The sequence below is a fragment of the Nuphar pumila genome, chromosome 3 (genome assembly GCF_984573655.1).
Source record: "Nuphar pumila chromosome 3, dmNupPumi1.hap1.1, whole genome shotgun sequence".
NCBI classification, from domain to species: Eukaryota; Viridiplantae; Streptophyta; class Magnoliopsida; order Nymphaeales; family Nymphaeaceae; genus Nuphar; species Nuphar pumila.
Genome location: NC_143251.1, coordinates 66485393 through 66511845, shown reverse-complemented (window position 1 = coordinate 66511845; position 26453 = coordinate 66485393).

The window sequence follows — 26453 nt, the reverse complement described above, 5'->3', positions numbered from 1 at the left end:
AATTTGAATTTCAAACTCCAAGACAACACCCTCTGAGATGGCTCCACATGGAGGGCTCAGATTAAGCTTCTTTGAATTTCAAAATTTTCCAAAAATCTCTATAAATACAAGGCCCCATGCCCAGCCTAGGGGAGCTTCTTTTGGATTTAGCATTTTCACTCTGAGAGCCCTGTTTGAGAATTGAACTTCAGAATTCCATTTTCATTCTTTCTTGGTTTCCTCTGGATTCACGCCTCTCTGGAGCCCATTATCAAGGTAGCCACTCATTTTGGGAGTTCCAAAACCGCTGGAGAACACAAGGTAAGCTTCCATTCCTATTGATTTCACTATGATAATTCTTTTGGTTTGATTCGTGTTGTCGTTTGAAGAAAGAGCTCATCCAAGGGATGGATTGAGCTATTCTCATAAAACGACATATATAAAAATACATAATTATACTTCCTTGATGATTTTAACATGCATGTAGTTAGCTAGAATTAATTTGCATTTTATTTCATTCATTTAGTACATTTCATGAATTAATTAGGATTAATTTAGCATTTATTTCAATTCTGCTTATTTTCAGTAGGTCCCTGTTTTTGTCAGTCAGTTCACACGTCATTTCATGCATTTATGTTTTATTAAAAATCCCAAAAAAATCACGGAATGCGCCCTTAGGTGTCCCTAAAATGTTGCCAAAAATTAGGAGGCATTTGAATTTGTTTACTGCGGTAAACATTCAAAATGGTAAGTCGGGTTTTTTTACCCGAGATGCGTTTTGAAAATCATTTGCCAACTTGTAAAATCGAGATATCCCTCATGGGAGATCCGATTTTCGATCCGAAACATGTTTTGAACTAAAGAGGATGTCTAGTTTTTAATATGATGTTTTCAGATTTTTCTGATTTTTTTTTATGTCTGAAAAAAATCCGAGAGTTCGGAACACGTGTCAGAGCCTAATTTGGGCCTTTGAGATCTTGGATCGACTTAGGGCTATGGTTTCTCTTTGTGTGTTGCTCCAAATCCGAAACTGTAAAAAGTGAAAGTGGTTTACAAGATGTCCTCTGTTTGAATCTAAAAGCCTGTAATTTTTAGAATAGTGTTGACTCCTGCTTAGGATTTTTCTTGTCAGCCCCCTATTTTTCTACATTTGTCTGTTCTGTTAGTTTAGGCAGAAATAGTTATATTTTTATTTATGCTTCCGTTGATCATATGCCGCAGTCATAAACATAAAAGTTGTTCATGTAGGTGTCCTGCATAACTCTGATTAATTTCATAAATTTCCATGGCCGTTTTATATTTTTTGGGCATTTTACATCAGACTAGGGTAATTTTTACCTATGTCAGAACTAAATCTCTGTTATTGAACTCACCATGGCTCAAATCCCGAGGCTGTAAAAACAAAAAATGTTCCATTTCGGGTCTTTTAGCAGTCTGCAAAATATCAGAAGTTTCCATGGTGTAAATCTTGCATTATCATATTAGACATTGCATTTGGTTCGGATCCATAGGCAAAATCCACCATTTTAGGACTTTCCTTGAATTTTAGCATTTAAATCATATCATTTCGTGATTCTTAGCATTCTAGGTTGTTTATCAGAGTGTTTAGATGCTTCATACCGAATTTGGTGCAATTGGAATCCATTTGAGGTTCGGATCATCCATAATACCAAAACAGGGTCCCGCAGGACCCGGATCCAAGTGAAAAACAAGCGAAATTCGCTATTTTGGCTAAATTTCAAAATGTCAAATTCTGATTTTACAGTCATAATGTGTCTAGCAGCATGTCATCATATCTCTTACTGCATTTCATCATCATTTGATTCAATTTGAATTTCAAAATCTCAATTTTACCAAGTTTTCCTTAAAAAAACCCTGATTTTAAAGATGTAACTTTAATTTTAGGGGTATTTTGGTCATTTTAACCTCAATTCCGAATTTCAAATTGTTTTTCACTGAATTTCTAGCATTTTCATCATTTCAAAATATCAAGGAAGCATGAGAATAGGGTTTATATCCAATTAAATCCAATAATTTCATAATATTATTGGAAAATCTTGGAAAAACCCACATATTTGAGCTACCTTTATTCCAAGTTTGGCAGGGACATTCAAAAGAAGGAGCTGAAGTCTGCAAATTTCTTTTATTTCCTTTATTTAGTGATGTAATAATGTAAATTTTGGAATAAGAGAGTTAATTTCCTGCTTAGACTAGGATGCATATCATATAGTTTGAATTTATGCAATATCCTGCTTATATGATTCATGCATTCTATTTCAAAAGCACTATGGATGTTCACGAATGGCACGTGCACCAACTCTTAGGGAGTTGATGAACTCGGTGGAATCCATATTTACGGCCCTAGTCGGAATATGGACGAGACCCAGATCCATCATCTTTCTACTAGTCACATAGAGCCTACACTCTTAGGCTATCTTAAAATGCACATCATATTTCCAAAGTTTTCAAAATCATGTGCATCAAATCAACTAAGTTCTGAATATATTCATGGCCACAGTCAGAATATGTGAAGGATTTATTTGGACTTAATGCACATTTTCCAACCAATTCCTCAGAAAATCTTTTTAAAGGGCATTCATTTACTCATGTCATTTGCATCATGAAATCATTGATTTTCTCAAGATTTTCTCAAGAAAACTTCATTCTCAAGAAATCGATTTCTCAAGAAACTCTAAGGATGTTTCAAAATCGGTTTTCCAAAGACAAGTTTTTCCACAGTTTTCCCTCGAAAATGATATTTTCTTAAGAGATTCAAAAGAGTTTTCCAATCCTTCCCCAAGATCAAAATCGATTTCCAAATATTTCAAGAGTAAAATTTCCTAGGATTTCAATTTCCCAAGTTTTGAATTTCCTTCCCCAATGAGTTTTCCTATAAATTTTCCATTATTTTCCTAAGAAAACTCTCAAAGTCCAAGTTTTCCTAAGAAGTATTTCCCTTTTCAAAGGTTCACCTTTTTTTTCCATTTTCCCAGGATTTTCAACTATTCCTGATTTTCTCACATCTTTATAAGCTTTCTCATGTTTTCAAAAACCCCTTTTTATCTGAGTTTCTTGAGAAATTGACCCTTTTCCTGAGAGATTCTTTCCAACTCCAAATGTTTTCTAAGCATACATCATGTTTTCCAACTTGCATTTTCCAAAATCTCATAGCACATGCCTGAATTCTTTGTGCATCTAGGATAGAACACGATTTTGATAATTTAACTAAGTCAAGCATAGTTTTGGTCCTTGGTTCGATTACCCCTGTTAACGGCGGCAGGAACGGTCGAACCTCGTACCGACAGGTCGAGCCCCATCCCATGGATTTTCCCGCAATTTTCAAAACGGAGGCGAGTATTTCAAAATAATTTCCAAAATCCGGTCAAGTTTGAAGCGCGGAAGCGTTTCCTCTTTCTCTCTTCCGCAAGGAAGGGAAGACGGGGGAAAAATTTTCGCGACGATAACAGATCCCCAATTGGCAAGAACTAGCATTGGATGCACCCATAACTCTTCTGCAGAAGACTCAGACCCATCACCTAGGACTCACTGGTGGTCCTGGTCCCCTAACTCCGAGGACTGGGGACCGGGTGAGACGCCTCGCTCTCACAATACAGGTATGTTCCACGGAGTGTGTACCATCCACTCTCTCCAAAGTGGACCATGGGTCTGGTAACGTACACTGTGATCCAGTGTACCCAGAACCCTGGAGTCCAGTAACATACACCGTCGTGGTGTACCCAGAAACCCAAAGAAAACCGGTAACATATACCCCTTTAGGTATACCCAGTTTTCACATTCATTTCAAGTTCGGCTAATTCGACAAAGATTTCTTGTGTCGGTTGGTTGGACGACTAGGATTTACCCTTCCAATATGGAGGGCTGGGGTGCTCCACGCCCCCCATAGCCAATGCATGTCAAGCTTTCTAAACTTTTTAGAAAGACTTACAAAAATACCATTTTGAAAAGCCATTAATGTTTTGAAAAATTACAAGGGCTGCCCAAGGCTAGCCGCTCCTTAGGCCCAACCGGTTTTGTGTATTTCAAAATTTTTAGTTTTGTTTCAAAATTGCCATGGGGCGCCAGCCCCATGCTCTCTTTTTGAAAAGATGCCCCTCATGATGGACTTTGGGCTCCATCATGAGGTTTTTGAAAAGATACATGGCCAATAGAGGCCCTCTTTTCTCCTTTTTTTTTAAAACCATGCAACCTTCTTGCAAAAATGCCACCCAGCTGGTCCACCCTTGACCAGCTGGTCAACCATGGCTAGGGATGTCCACTGATAGGGTCACCCATGGGTCATGGATCCACTAAGTATTCTGGGTCAAAACCCGCCAAAAATGTAGGTCATAAGAAAACACATTTTTACTGAAACAAAATAATAATTTAATCCCAACAAGTCGTTTCATTCTCTTAATAACCCTAATTAATGTAGAATGGTCGAAGTCTCTTAAGGAAATCACCACTCGTTCGTTAAAATTAAGCGTTCTAAGATTCAGGTCCAAACTTAAGTCAATACTCGTAATTCACATGCACTCACAAGGTTTCCTTGTTGTTTAGGTCTAAATTTCGGGGTGTATCACCACCGTCCTATTCCAAACTTATTCTAAAGGATTCAGGTGTTGATCCGTTCTAGATTTCCCAAAATTGCTTTATCTATATAATATTACACGATTTACCCAGTTCTCAAAATAAGCAAATCCTCAAAAATTATCAAGACATAAAAATTCATTGATTTCCATATAAATACACCATAATCATCGAAAATTAGAATCGTGGATCTTACATCCTCCCCTCCTAAAAAAAGGATTTCGTCCGTGAAATCTCTCTTAGGAGGTTACAAAAAGTTATGGATAAGTCTCTCTCATACTCGTTTCTGGTTCCCATGTGCATTCTTCGATGCCATGGTGCTGCCATCGTACCTTGACTAACGGGATAGTCTTGGTACCTAAGACTTGATCTCGTCGATCAACAATCTCTATGGGCCTTTCTGACAAGGTCAGATCTTCCTACACGTCCACATCTTCGTAACGAATGACATGTGATGGGTCAGGAATATACTTCCTGAGCATCGATACGTGGAAAATACTGTGAATGTGGGCATATTGTGGGGGCAACTCGACACGATATGCCACTTCACCAATCCTCGCCGCGATCTTAAACGGTCCAACATACCTCGAACTCAACTTTCATTTCTTTCCAAATCGAAACACGCTCTTCGTCGGCGAAACTCTGACAAAAAACATGTCTCCAACATCAAAAGACAATTCACGACGTCTCTTATCGGCATAGCTCTTCTGCCTATCTTGTGCTGCCTTCAATCGTTCATGAATCTTCTGCACTTGCTGCGTGTAATGCTGAAGAACAATCGGCGCTTCGCTTGCTCTATCACTGATGTCGTCCCAAAAAGATGGCGATCGACAAGGTCTACCATACAACACTTCGTACGGGGCCATCCCTATACTAGCGTGGTAACTGTTTTATACGCAAACTCTACCAAACCTAGGTGTGAATCCCATTCACCTCTCCAATCAAGCATACAGGCTCGCAACATATCTTCCAATGTTTGGATCGTCCGCTCGGACTGCCCATCTGTCTGAGGATGAAAGGCTGTACTAAACTTCAATCTCGTTCCTAAAGCAGATTGCAACTGACCCCACAGTCACGAAGTAAATCAGGAATCACGATCAGAAATGATAGATCTCGGCACACCATGCAACCGAACGATCTCTCTAACGTACAAATCGGCCAGGCTCTCAAGCGACTGACTGATTCTGATCGGCAAGAAGTGGGCAGACTTGGTGAGTCTGTCCATAACTACACAAATCGCATCGCGTTTACGCTTAGACAATGGTAACCCTACCACAAAATCCATCGTAACATCCTCCCATTTCCATTGCGGAATCTCAATCTTCTGCAAGGTACCACCAGGATGCTGATGTTCTGCTTTGACTTGCTGACAAGTCAAACACTTTGCAACGTAAGCCACTGTCTCTCGTTTCATACCTTGCCACCAATACTTCCGCTGTAAGTCCTTGAACATCTTCGTTCCTCCCGGATGAATCGTGTACTTCGACATATGAGCTTCGTCAAGAATATCTCTCTTCAGCTCAGGGTCGCTAGGTACCCAAATACGATCTTTCATACGAATGCTGCCATCTGCAGACACTCTAAAAGAAGAATCCGCTTGCTCTGTCAAGGCTAGGAACTTGGTGTACTGACCGTCAAGCTTTTGAGCTTCTACTATCTTTGGCAGAAACTCGGATCGAATGGTTAGACCAGACAACCTGATCGAACCACCACCAACCGAAAAAGGTTTCCAGGCTATAAAGTCTTCAATAAGCTTCTGTCTCCACACCAGACTAGCCAGAACACTACTCAATTTGCGGCTAAGTGCATCCGCCACGACGTTTGCCTTCCCAGGATGGTAAGACAACGTAAAATCGTAGTCTTTGATAAACTCAAGACATCGTCGCTGCCTCATATTCAGCTCCTTTTGAGAGAACAAATACTTGAGGCTCTTGTGGTCTGAAAAGACCTCAAACAATTCCCCATACAGGTAATGTCGCCATGATTTCAAAGCGAACACAACTGTTGCCAATTCTAGGTCGTGCGTTGGATAATTCCGCTCGTGAGTCTTCAACTGTCTGGAAGCATAGACAATCACTCGTCCATGCTGCATAAGCACGCAACCTAAACCGGTGCCAGAGGCATCTGTGTATACCACAAAGCCACCTCTGCCAGAGGGTAAATCCAACACCGGCGAGGTCGTCAACTTCGTCTTTAGGATCTGGAAACTGTCCTCACAGGCACTGCTCCACACGAACTTAACACCCTTACGTAACAGCTTAGTCAAAGGTAATGCGATCCTCGAAAAGCCTTGGATAAAACGTCGATAATAACCGGCCAATCCAAGGAAACTATGGATTTCAGACACATTCTGAGGCTGCTTCCAGCCCAGAACTGCTTCGACTTTAGCTGGATCGACTGATACTCCCTCTTTCGAGATCACGTGGCCAAGAAACATGACACGCTCGAGCCAAAACTCACACTTAGAGAACTTGGCGAACAACTGATGCTCACGGAGAGTACTTAAAACAATTCGTAAATGCTCTGAATAGACTAAGATGTCATCGATAAATACTATCACGAACGAGTCTACAAATGGACGAAAGATCCGGTTCATCAAATCCATGAACGCTGCTGGAGCATTTGTGAGGCCAAAAGGCATCACCACGAACTCATACAACCCATAACGCGTCCTGAAAGCCGTCTTCGCAATGTCATCCTCTCAGATACGAAGCTGATGGTAGCCTGATCTAAGATCAATCTTCGAGAAAACCTTCGCTCTCTGCAACTGATCGAAGAGATTTTTGATCTTGGGCAACGGGTACTTGTTCTTAATTGTCACTTGGTTGAGCATCCGATAATCGATGCACAACCTCAGGGATCCATCATTTTTCCGTACAAACAACACTGGTGCTCCCCATGGTGAAGCACTAGGTCGAATAAAACCCTGATTGAGAAGTTCTTCCAACTGACGCTTCAACTCTTCCAGTTCCGCTGGGGCCATACGGTATGGTGCCTTGGAAATTGGTGTCGTTCCCGGCATCAACTTGATACCAAATTCGATCTCTCGCCTCGGTGGTAACCTAGGGAGTTCTTCGGGAAAGACATCAGCAAATTCTCGGACCACGTCCAAGTCGTAGATCAGAACCATCTCAGGTTCCACGGGAGAAATACTGACTAAGAAAGCAGTACCCCCGTTCCGCAGATACTTCTGAGCTTTGAAAGAAGAAATCATGCGGCTCTCGCGTAGGGATTGAGGGAGCTTGATCTCCAGATCAGGACGATCAGGCTGAGAAAGAACCATCTTGCCTTCCCGACAAAAGACTTGAGCATGGTACTCGAAAAGCCAATCCATGCCCAAAATCACATCATACTCTGTCATATCTAACATGATAACGTCAGCTGACAGGTTTTGTTCTGCCACTGACACCACGATGTTCGGGATATACGAGTCACAAAAAGACTGCTCTCCAGTTGGAGTGCGAACCTCCAATGGATAATTCAAAGACTCGACTGACAAAGGCAAGGTACGAGCAAATCTAGCTGCTATAAATGAATGAGTAGCTCCACAATCAAACAAAGTAAATGCTTCATGTCCGGCTACCGAGATCGTACCTTGGACCAACTCTGCTTTAGTTACTTGGTCAACCGTCGCCGCGTATGCTCGTCCGGCAACGACTTTCTGGTTTGCTGGCTTCGGTGGGTACGACGGCTGCTGCTGCATAGCAGTCTGTCGCTGTGGCGTCGGTTGTGAAGTGCTTGGCGTATTCTTGCGCTGGTCGTCCGCTTGTTTCTTTTTGCAATCCCGGATATAGTGACCCATCTTTCCGCAATATAGACATCCGCCTATGTCCCATGGGGACGGCCGTCCCGGATGATCTGTGGTACACTTCGGACAACTGGCCGCGGTAAGCTGCTTCTGCTGCGGCTGTTGGTGTTGCTGGTACTGGGGTCTACGGTTCTGATACTGGATCTGGCGACTGTCACTGTTGTTATTGTTGCGCTGCTTCTTTGACTGAGGACGAAACTTCCCTCCGCCCTAGTTCTTCTGAAAATGCCTTTTCCTTGGCCAACTCCTATGGCCATAATTCTGCTGCTGTTGACGCTGTGCGGGAGTCTTCTGCGATTCGCTCCAGTCAAGCTCAAGCAAAGAGGCCGTCTCTAAAGCCTCATCGACCGTCATAGGTGCACGGGTGTACACCTTTGTTCGTAGTACCGGCTTCAACCCTCGAGCAAATTTAAGAGCTCGCTCCTTCTCTGTCGTATATAAGTTTGGACAAAACCTTTCCAGGCTACGAAAACGTGTAACGTATTCCGAGAGAGAAGAACTACCCTGCTGGAGGTCAAGAAACTCCTACATTTTCCGGCTCCTCTCGTGAGCTGGAAAGTAAGCGGTGTAGAATGCTTCCATGAACTGGTTATCGAATTTTATCTCCCAGGTGGTCGTCCACCACCTTTCTGCATCCTTCCTGAGATGATAGGTTCCAAAATCCACCTTCCGATCATCACCAACTTGTAACACACGAAAGATGCGCTCTATTTCTCTGATCTAATCTTCGGCTGCTTCTGGCGACGATTTCCCATCGAACGGGGGAGGGTTCAAGCTCATAAATTGCTTATATGGGACTACGGTAACAGGAATCTGGGCAGGAGTTCCCTGGCCCTGGGCGGCCTGCTGAAGGTGCTCGCCCATGTTCCTCATGGTCTCCGCCTGTCGACCCACAACCTCCGTAAGGTTGTTCAGAGTCTCCATAAGGTCATCACATCTGGCGCCCCATGCCATCTAAATGTGCAAAAGTCTATGCGTAAGCAACCAACAAAACACAAGGATGAATTTTTTTTATTAATAAGAGGTTGCAACATTACAGAAGTACCCTTCATCAGGATATGGTTAAATAAGCGCTACCAACAACTTACGCACGCCAAAACCAAAACAAAACAACATATCGCAATCTCATGACTTGCTAGTGTAGAAGTCCCTGTAGTCCTTCCGACTACCATAGCGTCTCGGCCTGACACGTGGAGGAGAAACAACATTCCTCAGTGGCGTGTCCGAGATCTCCTGGACTTCTTCTAGAATCGGCGGCACATACTCTGAAGAAACCGCATAGGGGTAGAACTCAGGAGAATACTATGGAGAATCGATCGCTCTGCGCCTTTCTCCGTCCTGGCTATCCACTTTCATAACCAGGGGTCCAGAGACCGAAGACATATCTTCGACATCTTCCGCATTGCTCATCCAAAGTTCATCCCTTTGCTTTGTCTGACATTCCTCTATGACATGCCCACGAAGACTACAGTAGGGACACTCAGCCAATTCATGGGGACAGATCTGCCCCGCGTGATCTTCCAAACACCCGGCACATGGAGGTGACAACATATGCACATTACGTGCCAAATATCGCACAGCTCCACTCAGGGCCTCTTCGCCTCGAGTCAGGTTTTGGAGAGCCTCCAAAATCTTGTCGTAAGTCGGATTCGTCGACATCTAACATACCAACAGAACCACAACACAAACTATCTAAAAAGCGGGAAAATAGAGAAATGAAAGAAACTCAACTTATACTTACAATGCGATGGATGATGCACGATGAAGCTCTGACCGCACACTTGAACTCTGCTCTGATACCAAAAGCTGTGACGCCCCAAACCCCGACCTTGGAAAACCTTGGAATTTTCAGTAATTTTTTTTGAAGAGTTTCAAGGGTTTAAGTAGAGAATCAGCGGAAAGCAATTGTCGGGAAAGCGACAAAGCCACAAGTCTCGGCGGCCGCCACAGATGGGTGCAACAAGTGAAAACAGTGTAACCAACGGTGTGTACAAAAAGTGTGGCTGTAAGTAAACAAGAAGGGAAAACAGCCCAACGGTCTAAAGAGTTTATAGAGTGTAAATACAAAAGTACAAAACAGGGAGTACATCCCAATATATAACCAAAACCCCAAGAAAAAGAGACCACCAGGTACAGGAACTGCAGGTCAAGTGTGTGGGTCTCCTGAGCCTCCACCGTGTGTCATCGCATCCGCACTATGTCTGTTCGTCACCTATATCCCCATAAAACAGGGTCAGTCCTCTTGCGAGGTGGTGAAGAAGCAACCACAAGCAGATATATAATCAACTCACAAGGAACTGAAAGTAAGCTAACAAGTGGTAAGTGTAAAGAGGCAAGTACTAGTCAACTACTAAATAACACCAAGGAAATAGCAGAGCAAGTACTCACGCAGTAACTAACTGTAACCAGAGCCGTGTAAGTAAGGTAACCGAGTGACAACTGAAACAAGTAAAGTAACTAAAGTAGCATCTACAAAACACATAAAGTAACAACTATAGTATGTCAGCTGATTGGTTAGTCTTTAAGTTCTTCTAATTACTCCTTCAGGTACGCGAAGAAACCTCACATTCTGTGAGACATGCACCCGGCGTCTGTTATTCAACTTGTGGTGTGGTAACCGGGGAAGCTACAGACTGAGTCAACCATATGCGAGCAGCACACAGCTAGGAGAAAACACTCTCATAGGCAATGGATTGCAATCCGTACTACTGCAGTAGTGAGGCCCTAAGAAGGCACCTCGACCTCCCTGACTCTGAGTGACTGGAGGCCAAAGGAACGCTACAGTTCCTATCAAACACGTGTCGTAGTAACGACGAGTCACTCAGGGTTGTACCATCCACCCTCTCCCAAGGTGAACCATTTTGTGAACGGGGCGAAGCAGGTTTATCTTTCTTAAGGCTCAAGTTCAATCATACCTCACAACAAGGAATCTGCCTCGTGGTCCCCGCGGGGTACGCAAAACGAGGACTTGGCCTGGGCATCCACGTGCTCAGCCTCACACGGCCAACAGAGCACACTGCTCGTGAAAACAGTCAAAACACCATATTATCTCATTTTCGGTTTTGGGTATAACACACAAGAGTCCATTTCACACAGGGGCCATTGCCCGAAGACTCTAACTGAGCACACAATGAATCATTTCAACATTCATACCCCATGGTGTTCAATTTTTATCTTTTTATCTCAAGAGGTAAGTGCGCCTAATGCACTACCCAATGCCTCAAGTTAGGTACCTCCTCAGGGTACACACTACTCAATAATAGTGTCAGGATGTGCTAAGTGCAAAGTGAAGGAATATCACAAGTTTTTATCTTTTGCACAAATATAAACAACAGAGGCATCACATGCTATTAAACTGCACTATATTACATACTTCAGTGTTATGATTGTATTCATCTACATTTTCATACTCAAGAGTTTGAAATCAAATTTAACCAATCATCCTGTCTAATGGGAATAACAATGGCTATTTCCACAGTATGGGGAGCCGCGCCTGTGGTCCTGAAATGAACCGTTTGTCAAAAAGAACATTAGATTAACACTAATTGACTCGAAGTGTAACATTATCATAAGAAATATTTGGACGGAACACAAGAGTGCCGCATGTCCATCCGGACTTACCGAAACAACTGTTTAAGTGTTGTTAACCAACATGTGTGCATATACATACATACATTCATGTTACAAAGATACTCAAGGTTCCACATACCTATACTTATATACACGTAAGTATATACACATTCGCACTTATATATGTATATATATATATACATATATATATATATATATATATATATATATATATATATATATATATATATATATATATATATATATATATATATCGAACTCGATGCAACCCAAAGCATGTACACTATGCCAAAGCTTAACCGAGGTGTGAAAAAAAAGTGTAGGCTAACTAAATCCGACATTGGGTCTACTATGGTTCAATCTTGAAATGGAGACAAGCTGGTTTGAGAGAAAAGGGTTTGACAGCCAGAATAGTGGGATCTTGGGTTTGCCAGGGTACCAACGGAAAGTTTGCACACTTGCGGTCAAGGAAAGAGAGTTTCGGTCCTGAATAATGGTCTGGCCTTTCCGAGCCTAACTGCCACGCCTACCGACATGGTCGGGTTCGATCCATAGTTCGGGCCAGATCGACCAAATGCTTTGGTTGGGGCTAAATCCAACCCCGACAAAGGTCAATGCCTATTCTAGTGAAAAGAGGCACTAAGGTTGAATAAGGGGATGTCTGGTCCTTAGGACCAAACGACTGCTAAGACAGGGCATGGTCTGAACTTCTACGTTCAGACCTGAGCCCAAAGTGGCTCAGCCGAAAAGGGAAACTCGGGGTGCCGAGCACCTAGTAGCTGGCACACTGCTCCAACCTGGGTGAGCCTCAGCTAACCCCGGGTGCCAAGAGGTTTAGGTCTGAAATCTCGGTTTAGACCTGCATCCCCCCCGAAAGTTTAACCGAAAGCCATGGGTGCACAACACCCAAACAGTGCGCACCCAACCCCAGCCAAGTGGGTAACTCGGGCTAGGCCCCAACTTGCACCCAACCGAACCAAGATGGACTGTAGTGCTGGTCTGAACCCATGGTTCAGACCGGCAACAGTCCAAGACAAGAAAAAAAAAGAAAATGGTACAACAACACTTACCTCCGAAAAAAAGAAGAAAGCTCATCGAGAGCTTATGCTGGGCGCGCGGACTACCCGCATGGCATCCAGCTCCAGCTAGGGCGAAAACTGGATGGCCAAGAGGTCTGGTCCACTGGACCAAGTCGAACGCTCTTCCCAGCAGCATGAGCAAGAGATCAAAAGGGACGGTCGAGCAGCCAACCCAAGGAGGTATGGCATCGAACGACCGACTTCCCCCAGGTCGGTCGGAACACTCGGTGCCCTGGTGCACCAACCGGGTGAACCAACCCGAGAATCAACATGTCGAAAATAAAGAAATAAACAATAGAAAAAAAACAAAGCAAGCATTTCCTTGCTGCTAAAAAAAAACAGGGTTCCACGCTCAAGCAGGGCTGGTCACGTCGTGACCCAAGCCCAGGTCGTTGCTGCAATACCAGTCCCAGCGCGTGGGGACTGGATTGAGCCCAAACACCACTACAAGAAACATCCAAATGAAAACAAAAGCATGTTGATGGCCGAAATGCACCAACCAGCGTTCCAGCATTCCGAGATCATACCAAACAAAAAAAGGGGGGTGGGCTGGACAAGCCCAGCTCGGTCTAGCCACCCGAAAAAAATTTGCTATAGTTGTGACCCCACCATGAATACAGCGGGAAAGAAAACGTAATAACCTCTCCCCTTTTTTTTTTGAGAAGAAAGACCACAACAAGCATAAAAGGTGATTAAAACTGAATTGAAATCGAGAGGAAGAACAAAGCAAGGGTCGTAAATGCATGCTACAAAATAATAATTTAAATCCATGGTGATACAAGATAGCAGCTACAAATCTTGGAGCTAATCCACCCTATGGACTTGCATGCAAAGATGCAAAGCCCCACCGACTTCCTTTTCATACGAAATAGTAAACAAGAAGGGTGAATCTTCACCTTAGCTAGTGAAAAAAGAGGAAGGTGATGTTGCAGCTACACGTCAAGAGGTTCCCACGGTTGGAGAGGGGGAACAAGTGAGAGGGAGAGAGAGAGAGAGAGAGAGAGAGAGAGAGAGAGAGAGAGAGAGAGAGAGAGAGAGAGAGAGAGAGAGAGAGAGAGAGAGAGAGAGAGACCCATTTTTTTCTAAGAGTTTTTATAGGATGTTCTCTAGGTTGGACGACTAGGATTTACCCTTCCAAGATGGAGGGCTGGGGTGCTCCACGCCCCCCCATAGCCAATGCATGTCAAGCTTTCTAAACTTTTTAGAAAGACTTACAAAAATACCATTTTGAAAAGCCATTAATGTTTTGAAAAATTACAAGGGCTGCTCAAGGCTAGCCGCTCCTTAGGCCCAACCGGTTTTGTGTATTTCAAAATTTTTAGTTTTGTTTCAAAATTGCCATAGGGCGCCAGCCCCATGCTCTCTTTTTGAAAAGACGCCCCTCATGATGGACTTTGGGCTCCATCATGAGGTTTTTGAAAAGATACATGGCCAATAGAGGCCCTCTTTTCTCCTTTTTTTTTTAAAACCATGCAACCTTCTTGCAAAAACGCCACCCAGCTGGTCCACCCTTGACCAACTGGTCAACCATGGCTAGGGATGTCCACTGATAGGGTCGCCCATGGGTCTTGGATCCACTAAGTGTTCTGGGTCAAAACCCAAAACCCGCCAAAAATGTAGGTCATAAGAAAACGCATTTTTACTGAAACAAAATAATAATTTAATCCCAACAAGTCATTTCATTCTCTTAATAACCCTAATTAATGTAGAATGGTCAAAGCCTCTTAAGTCAATCACCACTCGTTCGTTAAAATTAAGCGTTCTAAGATTCGGGTCCAAACTTAAGTTAATACTCGTAATTCACATGTACTGACAAGGTTTCCTCGTTGTTTGGGTCTAAATTTCGGGGTGTATCACCACCATCCTATTCCAAACTTATCCTAAAGGATTCAGGTGTTGATCCGTTCTAGATTTCCCAAAATTGCTTTATCTATATAATATTACACGATTTACCCAGTTCTCAAAATAAGCAAATCCTCAAAAATTACCAAGACATAAAAATTCATTGATTTTCATATAATTACACCATAATCATCGAAAATTAGAATCGTGGATCTTACACTACTTCTCTCAACAGAGAAGGAAAACACCCTCTTTTACAGAGGTCTACTTCTCTCAACAGAGAGGGAAAACACCCTCTTTCAAAGAGGTCTACTTCTCTCAACAGAGAAGAAAAACACCCTCTTTCACAGAGGTCTACTTCTCTCAACAGAGAAGGGAAACAATGAATAACAGAAAGTTACAATACTTTCTATAGAACCTTTAGAATTATATGAATGCACGAATGAAGATTCTCAGAATGTTCTTTTCTTTTCACTCAGATGATTCTCTTTGTCAAAGAGCTTTTCTTGACTTTTTTTCTTTCTTTTTTTAGGCTCTCTTTTTCGAATATTGAATAAGAATTTTTCTCTTTGTAAGCTCACATATCTTTTGCAAAATACTATTCTTTTAGTGTATATATCGCCTTAAGAAAAATAGTCGTTGTCTTTTTGAAATGATTGTCCTTTTGAGATATGAGATGTTAAGTCATTTAAAAAACAACTTTGTGTAAAAAGATGTGTGTACTATATTGCTTTTTCGAAAAGTCTTCTTTCCATAAGTGTAGCATTTGGGGTACACTATTCGTTGTTGTATTTTAAATGAGATATAATTGTAAAAGGTCTATTCTCATAATAAATGATTTGTAGTACTTTGAATGTTGGAGTGTAAGTTATCATGTAGTTTTGTCTTTACTCAATTTAATGATTTGTAGTATATTAGTATTTTTCTAACAAATCGTCACTTCTTTAGTTAAATGCATGTAAGTACAATAAATGCTTTGTTGAGTACTTTAAATGGTCATTTCTTAAATGCTTTTTGAGGTGTTATTTAATGGTTACAGAAAGAATGATGACTTTAAGTAAGTCGACATTCTTGAGTGGGGATTTTATTATTATATAAATAGTCATTTCTCAAATGCTTTTGAGGTGGCTTTTAATGCTTATAGAAAGAATGATGACTTTAAGTATATCAACATTCTTGAGTGTATAAAGTAAATAAAGTCTTTTTCAAACACAATAGTCTTGTATATATATATAACAATATTTGTTTTGTCAATTCAAGATAGTTGATTATGTATTATGATTAAATTCATTTTGTCTTTTTCTTTCATACTTGAAATCATTAGCTTTTATTTCTTTTCAAGTTGTCTTTTTCATAAATGCATGTTAGAAGGTACAATTAATGCTTTTGAAATCATGAGCTATTATATCTTGTCAAAATACCTTTTTCATAAATGCTTATAAGAAAGTACAATGATTTGTTTCAAAAGGTGTTTTTGAAATGTCGTATCCTTTTATGAAAACATAGCTTTTTGTAAATAGATGACTTGTATGATAAAGCATGTAATATGAAATATGCAATATGCAATATGCATGCTTCTGAAGGTTCTGTTACATATGACTCTAAAGAAGAAAAAAGTCTTTATCTTGAAGCAGTCGATCTCCTTGTATGACCTTTATGAAAGTATGGCCCATCAAGCTTTTTCTTCAGAGAGTATGATTGCACCAAATAGTTGTACTTGAGCAGGTTGTCTCCATTCTTTTTAGGTGAAATAACCTTGCATCAAATACTCGTTAAATCCATGACAAATCATATCCAGTCATAATATAACATTTTTCCTGAAGGCATATCATTATATCATATTAAAGCATATATGACAGTATATCGTATTATGTTTCATCAAAACATAGTTTCTCAACATTCTCCCCTTTTTTGATGATGACAATATATGCTCCCCCTGTCAAAAAAGCCATATGCATAATATTAATGATATCATAAAAATGCATAAAAAATAAAACTTTAGGTTTAAAGTGGGGATTAGAGTATTTTTCTCCAACAAAAGAGACATGTTTTTCTCCCCCTTTGTCATAGACAAAAAGGAGGGGATCAGAGTATAAAAAAAGTTATTACATACCAAATTAAAAGTTCATTCAGAATCGGATGGGGGATTAAACTTCTGGAGGAGAGCATCTTGGCCGATCTTCAAAGATTCAAAGGCTTGGTGCAGAGAAGTTTGGTTCCTCAGAAGGAAATCCTGGGTATTCTGGACGTCGACAAGGGCTGAGAAGATGTCTAGTTCAGAATTTGTTGTTGGATCTGCTTCACCATGGCCTTCGTCGTCAGAGGGGTGTTGAGGTGACCCTTCTTCAGGGAAGTAGGAGTCATCAAATGTATGAATGGAATAGAAGATGACATCATTTTGAATTGGCACTTGGAAATACCGAAGAATATGGGTGATGAAATAACCGAATGGGAGAGAACAGAAGGTGCGGAAATTAATCATGTTATGGAAAATGATGCTGGACCAATTTATGGGGAAGTTACAGGAGATCACATAGAGAATAAGAGAGATTTCGTTTGCCATGAATCCCTTGGATGGTAGTTTGGGGAAGACATTTGAGGAGAGGATTTGTGACAACAGCAGACATGAGGTTTCAAATTGCTCGTATGCCACGGGAAGTGGGTTGAACGAGTGGAGTGGAGGACTTTCTTAAACACAATATGATCTATAGGTACTATGTTTGGGATTTCGATGCCATAAGAAGAAATGTTAAGAATACAACCTAACAGAGAAATGTTGAAAGAAATGAATTTTTCATGGACCATGGATGTGATAGTTGACTGGTCATGGTTGACTGAAAGGTTGGTGTAGAAAATTTTGATTAGCTGAGGATAATAGGACAAGGAGTTGGACAATCCTAAGATATACACAAAGTCTTGAAGAGAGGTTTCTAGGTCGAAGGAGGTGAATGCTTCAAAGTTGACTAGCTTACCAGGTTGGATTGACAGAGAGTTAATGGAGTGAAAGAGGTGGATGAGATCAGGGTATCTCAAATCGGCAACCTCAATCATGTTGACATCAGAAGATCTTGAAGAAGATGCCATTGCAAGTAACTTGAAAGAATTAAAAGCTTTGAAGGAAATGAGAACTTGGAGAGAATAAGAGCTTGTAGATAGAAATTTTCGAATGAATTCGTGAAGAATGAATCACTTCATTAAATAGAGGGATGACAATTATTATAATACCAAGTGAATGACACTTGAAGTGAATGAAATTTAGATTTTAGTTAAATGGAGAACTCGTGAATTGTAACTTAAGACTCTTGTGAATGATAGATCAAATCATTCTTTGGAAGATAGTGTTGATGAGAGTATATTATATTAGGAAATATGACAACATAAACATAGTTTCAAAAATTATTTTTCTATATAAGGAAATTTGAATATAGAAGAGTCTATCGAATTATGAAGTTTGTCATAGTTTGAGTATGGAGTGAAAGTAGTGTGAAAAAAATATGGATGAATAAAATAGGATAGAAGAATAGAGCCAAAGAGGTGTGTTCCATGATGTGAATTATGGTCCATAGATTTTAAAGATTTCCATGTATAGATGTGATGAGATGTGATGAGTTAAAAAAAATTGTGAAAGGAAGGTGTGTAAGAGTGTTATAAAGCAAATTCATGTGAGATGAATAATGGCCTAATAAAACAAATAACAAGTAAATAAATTTAACTTAAAGAGGATATATTCTAAATTCGTGAGATATGCATTTAGAAGGAGACAAAAGAGACTTATGAGATAAGAGTGATGATTGCTTATATAAGAAATAGTTTTTATGGATATGTGTGGAAGGAGTAAGAGTAGACAAAAAAAAGGTGATGTCATACATAGATTTTCAAATAAGATATGAATGGAGAAAAAGACAAAAATAATTGATGATTGATATGAGATGAATGACATAAAGTGTTGTCATGATTAAAGCTTATTTGAAAGACATAGTTTTTAAAGAAACTCGATATGAGAGAGTTCATAGTTTTAGGGAATAAAAAATGAGATTTTCAAATCTTGTCAAGGGGCTAAATCCATGGTTTTGAGATGACAAAAAGGTGGATTCAGATTTCGTAGATGAGAGAGAGAGAAAAAGAAAGATGGGACCAATGAAAAGGACACTTAATAAAAAATATAAGAGGAAAGACATGTTTGTCGAGAATGAGATTTTGTATGGATTCTTAAGAGAAGTGTAAAAGGTAATTGGTCATAAAATTGAATGTACTTTGAGAGATATGATATATTTTTAAAAAGAATGACATAAAGCATTTTTGTTTTTTGTTTTTTAAATTAACTTTGAAAAAGGTGGTAAAAGGGAATGAAGACAAAACATGACAAGAATAAATAAAAAATATAAACACTCGATTATGATGATAGTCTAAAAAGCAATTCGTAAATGAATGTAGGAAGACAAAAGATGATTTGACATAAAGTTTTTGTTAAGATAAATTTTATCAAGTAAGGTTTGTAGTAAAATTATATTTTAATATTTTGTAAAGGTGAACTCGAGTAGACTAATTTCACTATATCTCAATTAGTCATATGAATTAAATTTATAAATCACTTAATTTACAGATTTCTAACTCTCTTCTAATTCTTATAAAGTCTTTATTTTTTAAAGGTTTAGTAAAAATGTCTGCTAATTGATTATTAGTGGGTATAAATTCCAGTTTGATTATGTTGTTCAGGACTTGTTCTCTTAAAAAGTGGTGTCTAATTTGAATGTGCTTAGTTCGTGAGTGTAAAATAGGATTTTTAGATAAGTTTATAGCACTAGTATTATCACAGAAAATAGTTGTATTTTCAAAATTTAAACCAAAGTCTTTTAAAGTTTGTTTCATCCAGATGACTTGAGTGCATGCTAGGCTAGCAGCTATGTATTCAGCTTCAGTAGTAGATAAAGATACACAGTTCTAGAACCATGAAACTAGTGAGTGCCCTAGCATATGACATGTTCCACTTGTGCTTTTTCTGTCATATTTACTTCCAGCAAAGTCAACATCGCTGTATGAGATTAAATCAAATGTAGAAGATTTTGAATAAAATAATCCAAAATCAACTATGTCTTTTAAATATCTCATTATTCTTTTTACAGCTTTAAGATGTGATTCTTTTGGATTTGACTGAAATCTAGCACACAAGCAAACACTGAACATAATATCCGGACGACGAGCAGTTAAATAGAGTAGTGATCCTATCATACCTCGGTATACCTTTGTGTCTACAGACTTACCATCTTTATCTTTGTCCAAAACAGTAGTTGTGCTCATAAGAGTATTCTTTGAAGCAGTTGAGTTCATGTTGAACCTCTTTAGAAGTTCATGAGCATACTTTAATTGATTGATGAAAACTCCATCCTTGGTTTGCTTAATATGCAGTCCAAGAAAGTAGGTGAGTTCTCCCATCATACTCATTTCAAATTCTTTCTGCATGGACTTAGAGAAATCTTCACAGAGAGTGTTGTTAGTAGATCCAAAGATGATATCGTCCACATAAATTTGAACAATTAGGGTATGATTATTCACTATTTTTACAAATAGAGTAGAGTCTGCTTTGCCTACAAAAAAACCAGTTTTTAATAAAAAGGTTTTGAGTCTGTCATACCAAGCACGAGGTGCTTGTTTTAATCCATACAAGGCACGTTTTAGTTTGAAAACATGATCTGGATATTGTTCATTTTCAAAGCCTGAAGGTTGTTTTACATAAACTTCTTCATTTATAAAACCATTTAGAAAAACACTTTTAACATCTATTTGATATAGTTTGAAATCCATATAGCTTGCATATGCTAAAAACATTCTAATAGATTCAAGTCTAGCAACAGGAGCAAATGTTTCATCAAAGTCAATACCTTCCTCTTGGTTGTATCCTTGAGCTACTAGTCTTGCTTTGTTTCTTATAACATTACCTGTTTCATCTAGCTTGTTTCTGACGATCCATCTTGTCCCAATGATCTGATGATCCTTTGGTCTTGGTACAAGATCCCAAACATCATTTCTTTGGAATTGATTCAGTTCTTCAGTCATGGCTATCATCCAGAACTCATTGATGATGGCTTCATCAAACTTCTTTGGTTCAAGTTGAGAAATGAATGTCATGTTTGCAATTCGTTCCAGCTGAGCTCTAGTTTGAACCCCCTTAGTCAGGTCTCCCAAAATCTGCTTTTGAGGATGATCTCTGATTTCAACAAATGTTCTTTGATGATCATCTTCATTAGATTTAGCCGTGTTATCTAGGAATAAATCTGTACTCTCAACATCATCATCGTTAGTCTGCTTAAGAACAGATTCATCAATAGATTCACAAAAACTGACATGCATAGATTCTTCAATAGTATATGAACTCTTATTAAAAACTCTGTATGCTTTACTATGACTTGAATATCCTAAGAATATGCCTTCAACAGATTTAGCATCAAATTTATCCAGGCTATCTTTTGTGTTAAGGATAAATCATTTACACCCAAAGACTTTAAAATAGTCTATTCTTGGAGTTCTGTCATAGAATAATTCATAGGGAGTTTTATTTAATAAGGGCCTGATAAGAACTCTATTTGTTATATAGCATGCAATATTAATAGCTTCTGCCCAAAAAGATTTAGCAAGGTTATTATGTTGGAGCATAGTTCTAGCAGATTCCTATAGGGTTCTATTCTTTCTTTCTACTACACCATTTTGAGGTGCAGCTCTAGGAAAGGCAAAGTTATGAGAAATACCATGCAAGTTACAAAAATTTACAAAAAGTTCATTATCAAATTCTCCTCCATGGTCACTACGGATTTTTACAATAGAATAAGATTTTTCATTTTGTAATTTTTTACATAAAATTTCAAATTGACAAAACATATCATATTTGTTTTTCAAAAATATTACCCAAGTAAATCTTGAGTAATCATCTACAATGACAAAAGCATATTTATTATGATTAAGACTAGCTACTCTAGAAGGACCAAAAAGATCCAGGTGGAGAAGCTCTAAAGGTCTTTTGCTTGAAATGATATTTTTTGATTTGAAAGATGATTTTGACAGTTTTCCTAGTTGACATGCATCACAAAAATAATCCTTTTTAAAAGATATTTTGGGTAACCCACGTACTAACTTATCTTTAGCTAATTTAGACATGTATTTGGAGTTGACATGACCCATTCTCATGTGCCATAAATGTTGAGTGTCATTATTAGCTATAAGGCAATGTTCAGTAATGTTTTCTAGGTATAATTCATATATATTATTTCTTCTTATACCTTTTAAAATGATGTTTTCGTTGGTGTCTGCTATAAGGGATGCATCATGTTTAAAGCTAACATTATAATCTGTGTCACACATTTGACTAATACTTAGAAGGTTATGTTTTAAGCCTTTAACAAGGAGAACGTCTTTGATAAGAGGTTTATCAATATTGCCAATATTACCAATACCAATTATCAAACCTTTGTTGTTATCTCCAAAGGTGACAATTCCTCCTTCTTTATAATGAAGAACAACAAAAAGATCTGGATGTCCTGTCATGTGTTTTGAACATCCACTGTCTAGTATCCATCTGTTCTTCTTCTTTGGAGCCTGCAAAACATTAAGTAAAACTTCTTTTTGGTACCTAGTCGGGTCCCTTCTTGTTAGACTTTGGAACCCATATCCATTTTGATTTGGGTTTGTCTATAACTTTAGAGGAGTTCAAGGAATTAAAAATATAATACTCCTTTTTAGGTTCAGAAGAACCTTTGACAAAAGTGGTCTTTTGATTCATACAAGAAGATTTGTTGAAATGAGAGTAGCCAATATCATTCTTGTAGAAAGAGACTTTTTGAGAGGATAGGAGTTTATCCAGGTTCTCTTTTCCTTTAGTAAACTTGAAAACCGTTTTCATAAGGTTCTCAGTTTTACTTTTTAATTCTGAAATTTCTACTTGCAGATTTTTAGTCTTGGAGCTAGTAGAAGAGATTTCAAAAGTAATAAAAAACAATTTCTTTTGTAACTCAGAATTTTCAATATTGAGTTTTTCATTTTTCAACATAAGCTCTAGATTTTCAGATTTCAAATGTTTATTTTTGAGAATCGTTTTCCTTGATTCTTCAAAAAGTTCCTGAAAAGCATTTTGGAGTTCTTCAATAGAGAAATCAAGGGATTCACTTACAAAGCTTTCTGCCATGAAGCACATGTTGGCGGTTTCTGCTTCATCATCACTTGACTCTTCACTTGTGGATGGTTCTGAATCATCCCATTGAGCATACAGAGCCTTTTTCTTGAAGAACCGCTTCTTTGGTTCCTCAGTCTTGGATTTTCTTTTGAGAAGAGGACAGTCACGTCTCAAGTGACCTGGCTTATTACACTGATAGCACATGGAGTCTTCCTTAGGGTATTTTCTTTCCTTGTGCTTATTTGGAAGCCGGTTCTTTCTCATGAAGCGCTGGAATTTTCAAATTTAAGCCAAGATCTTTTAAGGTTTGTTTCATCCAGATGACCTGTGTACATACTAGGCTTGTAGCTATGTATTCAACTTCCGTAGTTGATAATGATACACAATTTTGTTTCTTACTGAACCATGAAACTAGTGAGTGCCCTAGCATATGACATGTTGCACTTGTGCTTTTTCTGTCAGATTTACTTCCAGCGAAGTCAGCATCATTGTATGAGATTAAATCAAATGTAGATGATTTTGAATAAAATAACCCAAAATCAACTGTGCCTTTTAGATATCTCATTATTCTTTTTACAGCTTTAAGATGTGATTCTTTTAGATTTGACTGAAATCTAGCACACAAGCAAACACTGCACATGATATCTGGACGGCTAGCAGTTAAATAAAGTAATGATCCTATCATACCTCTGTATAACTTTGTATCCACAGTCTTACCATCTTCATCTCTATCCAATACACTAGTTGTGCTCATAGGAGTATTCTTTGAAGCAGTTGAGTTCATGTTGAACCTCTTCAGAAGTTCATGAACATATTTAGAGTGATTGATGAAGACTCCATCCTTGGTTTGCTTAATATGCAGTCCAAGAAAGTAGGTGAGTTCTCTCATCATACTCATTTCGAATTCTTTCTGCATGGACTTAGAAAAATCTTCATAGAGACTGTTGTTAGTAGATCCAAAGATGATATCATCCACATATATTTGAACGATTAGGGTATGATCATTCACTATTTTTATAAATAAGGTTGAATCTGCCTTGCCTACAGAAAATCTGGTTTTCAATAAAAAAGTTTTGAGTCTGTCGTACCAAGCACGAGGTGCTTGTTTTAAACCATATAAAGCACGTTTTAGTTTGAAAACATGATCTGAAAATTGTTCATTTTCAAAACATGGAGGTTGTTTTACATAAACTTCTTCATTTATAAAACCATTTAGAAAAGCACTTTTAACATCCATTTGATATAGTTTGAAATCCATATAGCTTGCATATGCTAAAAATATTCTAATAGATTCAAGTCTAGCAACAGGAGCAAATGTTTCATCAAAGTCAATACCTTCCTCCTGATTGTATCCTTGAGCTACTAGTCTTGCCTTGTTTCTTATAACATTACCTTTTTCATCCAGCTTATTTCTGAAGATCCATCTTGTCCCAATAATTTGATGATCTTTTGGTCTTGGTACAAGATCCCAGACATCATTTCGTTGGAACTGATTTAGTTCTTCAGTCATGGCCATCATCCAGAACTTGTCAATGATGGCTTCATCAATCTTCTTTGGTTCTAGTTGAGAAATGAATGCCATGGTTGCAATCCGTTCCAGCTGAGCTCTAGTTTGAACCCCCTTGGTCAGGTCTCCCAAAATCTGCTTTTGAGGATGATCTCTGATTTCAACAAATGTTCTTTGAAGATCATCTTCATTAGGTTTAGCTGTGTTATCTAAGAAAAAATCTATACTTTCAAGATCATCATCATTAGTCTGCTTATGAACAGATTGATCAATAGATTCACAAAAACTGACATGCATAGATTCTTCAATAGTATTTGAACTCTTATTAAAAACTCTGTATGCTTTACTATGACTTGAATATCCTAAGAATATGCCTTCAACAGATTTAGCATCAAATTTATCGAGGCTATATTTTGTGTTAAGGATAAAACATTTACACCCAAAGACTTTAAAATAGTCTATCCTTGGAGTTCTGTCATAGAATAATTCATAAAGAGTTTTACTTAATAAGGGTCTGATAAGAACTCTATTTGATATATAGCATGCAGTATTAACAGCTTCTGCCCAAAAATATTTAGCAAGATTATTATGTTGGAGCATAGTTCTAGCAGATTCTTAAAGGGTTCTATTCTTTCTTTCTACCACACCATTTTAAGGTGCAGTTCTAGGAAATGCAAAGTTATGTGAAATACCATGCAAGTTACAAAAATTTACAAAAAGATCATTGTCAAATTCTCCTCCATGGTCACTATGAATTTTGATAATAGTAGAAGATTTTTCATTTTGTAACTTTTTACATAAAATTTCAAATTCATAAAACGTATCACTTTTGTTTTTTAAAAATATTACCCAAGTAAATCTTGAGTAATCTCATCTACAATGACAAAAGCATATTTATTATGATTAAGACTAGCTACCCTATAAGGACCAAATAGATCCAGGTGGAGAAGCTCTAAAGGTCTTTTACTTGACACAATAATTTTTGATTTGAAAGATAATTTTGACAATTTTCCTAATTGACATGCATCACAAAAATAATCCTTTTTAAATGATATTTTAGGTAACCCACGTACCTGAAATTCCACTAGAGGGGGGGGGGGTGAATAGTGAAATATGATAATGATCGATAAATTAAAATAATTAAGCAATAAGGCACCACACATAAAACACAAAATTTATACTGGTTCGGTCAGTATCCAGACCTACATCCAGTCCCCAAGCAAACCACTTGAGCTTACCACTATAACATCCGAGTCACCGGATAAATAGTACAACACCCTCTTCCCCAGAGGTCTTCTTCTCTCAACAGAGAAGGACAACACCCTCTTTCATAGAGGTCTTCTTCTCTCAACAGAGAAGGGCAACACCCTCTTTCACAGAGGTCTTCTTCTCTCAACAGAGAAGGGAAACACCCTCTTTCACAGAGGTCTACTTCTTTCAACAAAGAAGGAATACAGTGAATAACAGAGTTACAATACTTCCTATAGAACCTTCAGAAAGATATGAATGCACAAATGAAGGATTCTCAGAATGTTCTGTTTGTCACTCAGAGGATACTCTTTGTCAAAGAGCTGGACTTGACTTTTTTTCTCTTCTTTCTTTTTCTTTTTCTCTTTCTTTTTCAAGGCTCTCTTTTCAAATATCGAATAGAAATTTTCTCGTTGTAAGCTCACACGTCTATTCCATTCCATTGTCTGAATAGTTTATTTGAGTGTGTTTATATAGCTTTTAAAAAGTAGTCGTTACATTTTTGGAATTGTAACTTTTTGAAATGTGAAATGTTATGTCATTTTAAAAATATCTTTTAGATAAATTTGAGAATGCCTTTTTCCATAAAGGTAGAATAGAGGGTACACTAGTCGTTGTAATATTTTTAGGTAATACATATTTTATGTAAAA